The following is a 7891-nucleotide window of genomic DNA, read 5'->3' as shown; positions in this document are numbered from 1 at the left end:
TCAGGCATCCTGCCTGAGGGCACGTGGCTACAAGATGATGAGAATTCAAGGGTCTCTCCTTTCCCTGGCCACCTCCTCACCTTTTAGGTTTTGGTCTGGAGGACCCTGGGGAGCCTAGTGGAAGTGCCAGAGGTGGGGCTGCCTCACACACTGAGGCCCAGCTTATGGCTACCACCCACCTGCCTCTGTCCTCCGAGATCTGAGGACTGTGGGGGTTTGAGAGGGGGGTCCTTTTGTATACCTGTCACCAAGCAGAGAGATGTTCCCACTCAGTGTGGAGGCCAGTCATGGGTAGGAGATCACAAGAGGAACCTGCTGTTCCCCGCTCCTCGTGACAGCGCTGTAATGGCTTCCACACTGCTGTGGCGGAGAGTCTACTTCCTGGGCACCGCCATGTGCAGACCATAAGCCACACAGAGCTCTCCTAACAGCCCCATTTCCCAGAGGGCTCTAACTAGTCATGACTAAGCTTATTTTAAAATGTTAGGATGAGGCTGGGTGGTGGTGGTATGCTCCTTGGGATCTCTGAGTTCAAGGCTTAGCCTGGTCTACAGAGTGAGTTCCAGGGTAGCCAGGGCTATATGAAGAAAGCCTGTCTTGAAAACCAAACCAAACCAAACCAACAAACAAACAAACAAACAAACAAACACCCAAGAAAACCAAAACCAAAACCAAATGAAAACCAAAATGCTGGTATGGTGCCTTGCACCTGTAATCCCAGCACTCAGGAGGCCGAGGCAGGAGGATTGCTGTGAGTTTGAGACCATCCTGAGCTACAGCGTGAGACCTTGTCTCCACAACGGCAGCTCCTTTCTCCCTCAAGGGAACAACACAACCTGACAAGGGCCAAATCTCCACGCAGTGCAGGCAGCTGCTCACCCAAGGTCTGCAGCCCTTCCTTGACTGTCAGGGTCTTGACCTGTAACCTTCATGACTGAGGTACTTTTTAAAAGAATGACCTCGAGCCTCTTAGCATTTCTCATTACATTTCTTTTTCCTCAGTGTGCACACGTGCAGAGGGAAGTGCCCCCCGTCCCTGAGCCATCTCATTAGCTCAGCCATGAGATTCTTGATATTGCCCCTTTGCGATTCAGGATCACAGGTTGTGTGCTCAGTTCAGTTAAGCTCACCGGGCAAGAGTACCAAACAGGTCTGCGTGTCCCCTGAAGTGGGCACCACTCCGAGAATGCAAGCTCTTTGGGGAGCAGAAATCTCCAGGGTTCTCAGGAGCTGAGCAGGAGGCAGGTTTCGGAACGCTTGCAAGGTGGCTCCGTGGGTAAAGGCAGGTTTGCCACCAGACCTGACAAAAATGTGAAAAATAAATCAAAATAAAAAGGACCAATTTAGAGACTCTGGGATTCCTGAAAACCAGACTCCAGGGGACAAGTCCCAGGAGCTGAGAAGAGGGATCTGAGCAGGTGTCATGGCTGCCTTTGTACTTCTCGTCAGTCCTTAGCTTTGGGTTGAGAGGACCCCTCTCCCAGATTCCTTCAGTCTGGGGGGACACCAGGAACTGGGTGTGTGTGTGTGGTTGGGGAGAGCTCATGCTCCCTGACTCAGCTCACCAGGAGATGGCCAGCTGAGGGAGGGAGCCAGGGGTTCAGACAAACAAGCTACCCTTCCCCCCCCCCCCCATATCCCTCTCTTCCCCTGAGCGAGTTAGCTGATAAGCATTCCTTCAATCTGATAGAAAGAGGTTGCAGTGGGCTTGTTTTTCAGAGCCACTGGGCCTGGAGCCAACAGGCCACAGCCTTTGGTCTACAGAAGATTTAGTCTTCCTTTCGTAACCTCGAGGAAACTCTTGTCCACCCCCATACCCCTGGGGCCTCAGTTTCCCCTTCTGGGAAAGGAAAGCATTGGCTTCTATCAATTCTAAAAGCCCTTTAGCTCCGACCCTGAGGTCTCCAGGGGCCCAGTGGCTTCCTGGCGCTCTGCCTCTGTCCCAGGTCAGCACAGCCACAGTGCCCAGGAAGGAGATAGAAATCTGTGGCCTCTGGTGGGAGGGGACTGAGGGGGACTGGAGTGGTGGTCACACAAGCCTGAATAAACCCCGGACACCGAGGGCTCATCCTGGGGAGAAGGGCCTCGTGGTGAAGGTCCTCTCTATCCGTGGGGGAAGGATGGGCTCATGGGTCAAGATGGGGTTCTGAGCTCTGCTCTGTGTTTCCCCTGGGTGAGACACTGCCCGACCCTTGGCTTCCAGAGCTGGTGAGAGTATGCATTCTCCCAGTGTGTCTGTAAAGTTGGTGCATAGAAGTGACCCCAACTTCCTTTTCTTCTGTCTTAGAAGTGGACAAGTTCCAGCCTGGCAGGACACCTCCTGATGCTGCCTCAGATCACAACGACACATTTCATTTATGCCCCGGGATGGTTGTCTCTAAGGGTCAGGAAGTCACATATTTTGTCCTCTTTCTCTTTCTCTCCCCCTGCCCCGGGATCTCCATGTAGCCCCAACTCGCTGTTTACTGAAGGATAACCTTGAACTTCTGGTTCTCCTGCTTCTTCCTCCCATGTGCTGGGTCACAGCGTGCACGGTCACAGCGTGCACGGTGATGCTGGCTTCGTGTACCTGCTGAAGACCAAACCCAGGGTTTCTTGCTTGCCAGGCAAACAGTGCCCAGCCCTTCTTTTCTTTCTTAACATTGTTCCAGCAGCTAGAACACCGGGTCTCGTGTCTCGATGCCCCGCTATGAGTCTTGCCTCTCCAACAGGAAACCGCTCCGGGCAAGGAGGGCATAACTCTTCACACTATCTTGCCCCAGAATCTGCCCTGCTTGAGCCATGGGTCAGAATTAATGAGGTGGGAGGGCTTGTGGATCACATGAGATCTCTCACTGAAGGACAGCGAGCCTGGCAAGCTCTGGGCTGCCAAGATGTCCACCACTCCGGGGTCTGAGAGCTCCTGGGCAAAGGAGGGGTGACTTCAACCAAATCCACAGCTCTGTTCCCAGGCCCCACCCTGCACCCACAGGGCAGGGAGCTCACTTTGCTGGCTACAGTTTATGGCTCCCTACCCTCCTCCCAGCTCCATCTGGAGACAGGAGTTTAAGGTTGGTGCAATGCCCTGGCACGGAGTTGTCGGAGGAGGGACTGTGGGATCTTTTCTGCCATTGCTGTCACGCAGCGTTCTAAAGGCTCATTCCTCCGCACTCCTTATTTCCTTGTTCCTAAAAATGTCAGCACACTCCTCTCTGCCTTCTCTGGAAGCCCTGCCAGGGGATTTTCCAGTAAACGAGGAAACCACGTTTACCTTCCTCCTCCTCTCCTGGGGCGGGGTTGGGGGGAGTGGCTGGGAGTGGAGGAGTTATGACCCATGGTCTGTTTCCTCTCCGTTCTCAGTTGAATTCCCCCAAGTCATCCTTTCATCGGTCCATCTGTCTGTCCATTCATCCAACTTCTCTCCATTTCTTTTTTAAAAAATATCTTTAATGATGTGTTTAATTTTTGTATACATCACTGTTCCGCCTGCGTGTGTGTCTGTGTTGAGGGCATAGGGTCCCCTGGAAACGGGGTTAACAAACGGTTGTGAGCCACTGTCTGGGTGCTGGGAAGTGAACAGAGGTCCTCTGGAAGAGCAGACGGTGCTCTTAACTCTTCAGCCCGTCTCTACCCATTTCTGCGTATTCACCATCCATCCATCCACCCGTCCATCTGTCCATCCATCATCCATCTTTACTTTCATCCATATATTTTCCATTCATCGGTCTCTCCATTTGTCATTCATTAATCCATTTTTATACCTACTTACCTACTAGTTCCATCCTCCCACCGATCTACCATACACTGTACACATCTATCTATATACATCTGCCATCCATCCATCCGTCCGTCTGTCCGTCCATCCACCCATCCATCCATCATCCATCCATCTGTCCATCCATCCACCCATCCACCCACCCACTCATCCACCCACCAACCCACTCATTCATCCATCTGTCCATCCATCATCCATCCACCCACCCACTCATCCATCCACCCGTCCATCCATCCATCCATCCATCCATCCATCATCCATCCATCCATCCACCCATCCACCCACCCACTCATCCACCCACCAACCCACTCATTCATCCATCTGTCCATCCATCCATCCATCCACCCGTCCATCCATCCATCCATCCATCCATCCATCATCCATCCATCCATCTACCCATCCATCCACCCATTCATCCACCCACCCATCCATCCATCATCCATCCATCCATCTGTCCATCTACTCACCCACCTATCCACCCCATCCATCCAAAAGCCTTGTATAGAATGCCTGTTCATTGCAGTCACTACATTCTAAAGATATCCCTCTTCCAAACAGACAGGATCCTGCCTTTAGAGGGGCTGAGATAGCAGAGGTGACAGATAATTGAGCAAGCACTACAGTCCCTAGTGCTGTGGGTTGGTTGTCACAGTTGGTCAGCTTCCTTGTGTGTAGCAGAGGATGGTGGTAGCTCCTGCCTCAAGAGATTATTGTGATCTCGTGGGATCATTCAGGGAAAGGCTTAATACCCAGCAGCCAGCAAGTGCCTGGAAAGGGGATGATGCTGATGGAGGAGGTGGAGGTGAAGGAGGTGATGGGGGTGATGGAGGTGGTGGGGGTGATGAAGGGGATGATGATGATGGTGGTGATGATGATGCTACAGCCAATTCCAGGCCTAGCTTTGATGAACCAGAGTATTCAAGAGTTTCTCTGGGAAGGCTGCTTTCCTCAGAGGCAGCAGAGGTGGCAGGGGATAGTGATACAGACTAGGTCACCAAGCCAGCTTCCCAGGGCTGGGCAGGCCATGAGAGAATCACTTCCACATAGGGCCTGGGTGCTGGCCATGGCTGGTAGCTGATCAGGTCTGAGGGATTCCACAGGGCCTGGGATGCCATAGCTGTCCATCTGTCTGTCTGCCCATCTGTCTGCCAGGCAGGAGCTAGAGATCGCCCTTCTCTTTGTCTTTGGATTTGTCTTTAGAGATAGGGCCTCCCTATATAGACTAGCTTGGAACTGATATGTAGTCCAGGCTACCCATGATTTCATGGTCCTCCTGCCTCTGCTTCCTGGATACAGGGTATAGATGTATGTCACCACACCCTACTTCCTCAGACTGTCTCTGCAGGGTGCAGGGGTGGACAGGAAACCAGCAGAAACCCAGGAGAGGCAGATAGCCCAGGAAATCAAGAGCACAGGTATGGATAGAGCCAGGAAGTGTCCCAAGTGGCCCCCTGGGATTGAGGGATCGCAGAGAGTTCTCGTGTTCGGCTAGACTTCTGGTTTCTAGAAAGCTGTGTAGGGATGGCCTGGCCCTTAGGGAATACATGTGTGTCAGGTGAGGAGAGCAGGTGTCCTGACTCTCACGCTGGTGTCTCAGGAAGAGCAGCGATCCTGAGAAGCAAGTCCAGTGGTGGCACCCACACTGACATGCTCTGCGGGAGTGTGGGTGAGACCCTTCCCACTTCGTCTTTCCCAGGCTTGGTTTCTGCCTCTGAAGAGTTCAAGTGGCAGTATTGGCATGTGGTTATCCAGCAGGGATCGGGCTAAGGGCTTCAGTTCTTAGAAGGTACTTACCCAGGAAAGAGTGAGTGTCAGCTTTGCGATGGTGTGGTTTCCTGGCGTGAGCAAGCCCTTGGTTCAATTCCATGGCACAGAAAAAAATAAAACAAAAATAAATGTGGGCTACATATCTTCAGTGACCTTAAGCAGGGTTTAAATCAGAGCCGTGCAGGTGAACCCCGCTTGTGAAACTTTGGGGAGGTAAGAGGTGGACCTAGAATGTAGGGCTTACTTGCTGTGTGTCTCAGGCAGACTACTTGCCCTCTCTGTGCTTCAGTTCCTCATGTGAAGAGGGATCTTGGAAACTTGTTCTAATGAGAGAGAAGGGGCTTGGGCATGGAGAAAACATTGTGCTTGATGCACCCCAAGTATTTGTAAGGGTTTTGAGGGGGGGGAGGGCTTTGCGGGGAATGGGTGGTGGCAGCGTGTGACTCTGAGCTGGTAGGGAATCCTGGGCTTCGTGAGGGGCTGGGTTCAGGTCCTCCTGTGCTTAGGTCTTTCGTGTGCCGGATCCCATCTGCTGGGATCTGGGATCTTTGCGTGTTGAGGGTCACAGTGGGAGGAGCCTGAGCTCTGGATTTCACTGGCTTGGTTCTGGCTTTGTAGCCGCAGGCAGGCAGGGCTGCTGGGGCGGGGGCGGGGCTGGCGCACAGTGAGTCTCTGTGAATGGGACCCACCCAGCAGAGCCTCCTAGAAGGACTGCGAGGCTGGATGTTAATGAGTACTGAGGCTGCTCCAGAAAGCCAGTCTATAAAGTCGGGGCCTGCAGCTTCTCGGGTGCTGGGAGTTTATGAGGAGGGTGTAGCCACATAAGGACCCATTGTTCCGAGGGGGCACAGTTTTACGACTCTTAGAAAGCTTCTTTCAGCTGGGGACCAGGGAGCTGGTGGAGAGTCCCAGCCCCGGGCGGGCGGTGGCGAAACTGGGGACAATGGAGGTTTCTGGGGCTGGTGCCAGACCATAACTGTGCCCAGTGTCAGTGCAGCCTGGCAGCTGCAGTCCGTCCTCCCCAGCTGAGGTTGTTCCCTTCTGGAGACCTTGTGTCTGGGCCCAGTCCCCTGGCTGGGCCCACTCTGTCCCTGGCTCCCTTGCTCTTTCTTTTCTCAGCAGTGTCCCCTCACCCTGTCCCTTCAGCTCTATGGTGGCTTCTCAAATAGGCTCTGGGCTCTGTCAGCTGACCAGCAACTCAGCTCTTGGTGGTAACCTGATGCCCTGAGGAAAAGACCTTGCCTCCTGTCCTTTCTGGCTGTATGCCCAGGCCCCAGGAGGAGCCACACAAACCTCTGCTCTGAGGCCCCAGGGCTTGCTCCTCCTGAGAGGCTATAGGGGAGGTATGGTCCTCGGGCACATGGGTATCCCCGCATCTGTCTCTGAGGCCCCAGGCTCATATTTATTCCGAAGTGACCTTTCACCTTTGTCCCTTACAAGACACAGGAAGGCAGAAGGAGGAGGCTGGGACATTAACAGATCCTCTTGTATGACACTCAGGTGCTCCCCTCACACTGCGTGGTGACAGTGGCCAGGGCACACGGAGTATCCATCTGCCTCTTGTCACAGGCTGCTTTGAGTCAAGGAGTAAAGATGCCCTCAGAAGGATCCAGTGACAGTTCGGGACTCATGGCATTAGTAATGGAAGTCTGGACCTGAACAGACTTTGTGCTACAACTTCAACATCTGTAAAGTGTGAATAAGGTTCTTTATAGGGTATCTAGGGTGCGGGGGTTGGGGAATGCATTTATACACACAAGTGTCCACGCAGAGCAAAGTGGGGAGACACCGTTCTGTTTGCTGTTATCATTATTTTTTATTCCTGTTTGTTTATTGTTGATTTGTTCTGAGGCAGGGGGTCATGTAGCCCAGGCTGCCCACTGTACTCACTACAGAGTCACAATGACCTTGTTCCGCTGTCTATGTTTTCCGAGTGCTGGGATTGCGGTAGTGTGCCGCTCCTAGCTTATGTGATGCTGGGGACTGAACCCAGGGCTCTGTGAACACTGGGGAGGCTTGCACGCCACCATCCAAGCCTCGTATCAGAGCTATAGCTGCATCTCAATTCCTTTTAATTTTTCTCTCAGAACCTCGGCCTGAACTTGGCTGTGGTTCTTATCACAATGTGAACAATGACTGAGCTCTGAGAATCTTTGTGGTCATTTTTCCAGCTCAGCCTTCTGGCTCTCTAATTCCACATTCCTGGGAGCAACCAGCCAATGGGCTCAGTGCAGGTCAAGTGGCCACCATCCCATCTGACCTACTGTGCCAGGAGGAGGTGGCTCCAGGGTTAGTCTCTTGGAGGCTTCATTACCACGGAGGGGAGAGAGAGAGAGAGAGAGAGAGAGAGAGAGAGAGAGAGAGAGAGAG

The 7891-nt window shown here is 53.0% G+C and overlaps 1 protein-coding gene across 1 annotated transcript in view; it reads left to right on the top strand.

Moving 5' to 3' along the window:
* Nucleotides 1–2979: 2979 nt before the first annotated feature.
* The window catches only part of Arhgef10l (Rho guanine nucleotide exchange factor 10 like), a 146795-nt gene continuing 141883 nt past the window's right edge, over nt 2980–7891 (top strand). The window contains exon 1 of the mRNA XM_028753940.1: nt 2980–3050. The gene's annotated coding sequence lies outside the window, so the exon portion shown is untranslated. The remainder of the gene's footprint in view (nt 3051–7891) is intronic.

Source organism: Grammomys surdaster, unplaced genomic scaffold (genome assembly GCF_004785775.1).
Source record: "Grammomys surdaster isolate TR1022 unplaced genomic scaffold, NIH_TR_1.0 125977, whole genome shotgun sequence".
In the NCBI taxonomy this organism is placed as follows: domain Eukaryota; kingdom Metazoa; phylum Chordata; class Mammalia; order Rodentia; family Muridae; genus Grammomys; species Grammomys surdaster.
Note: the sequence above shows the minus strand (reverse complement) of the source record. Positions and strands in the feature narration are given on the sequence as shown.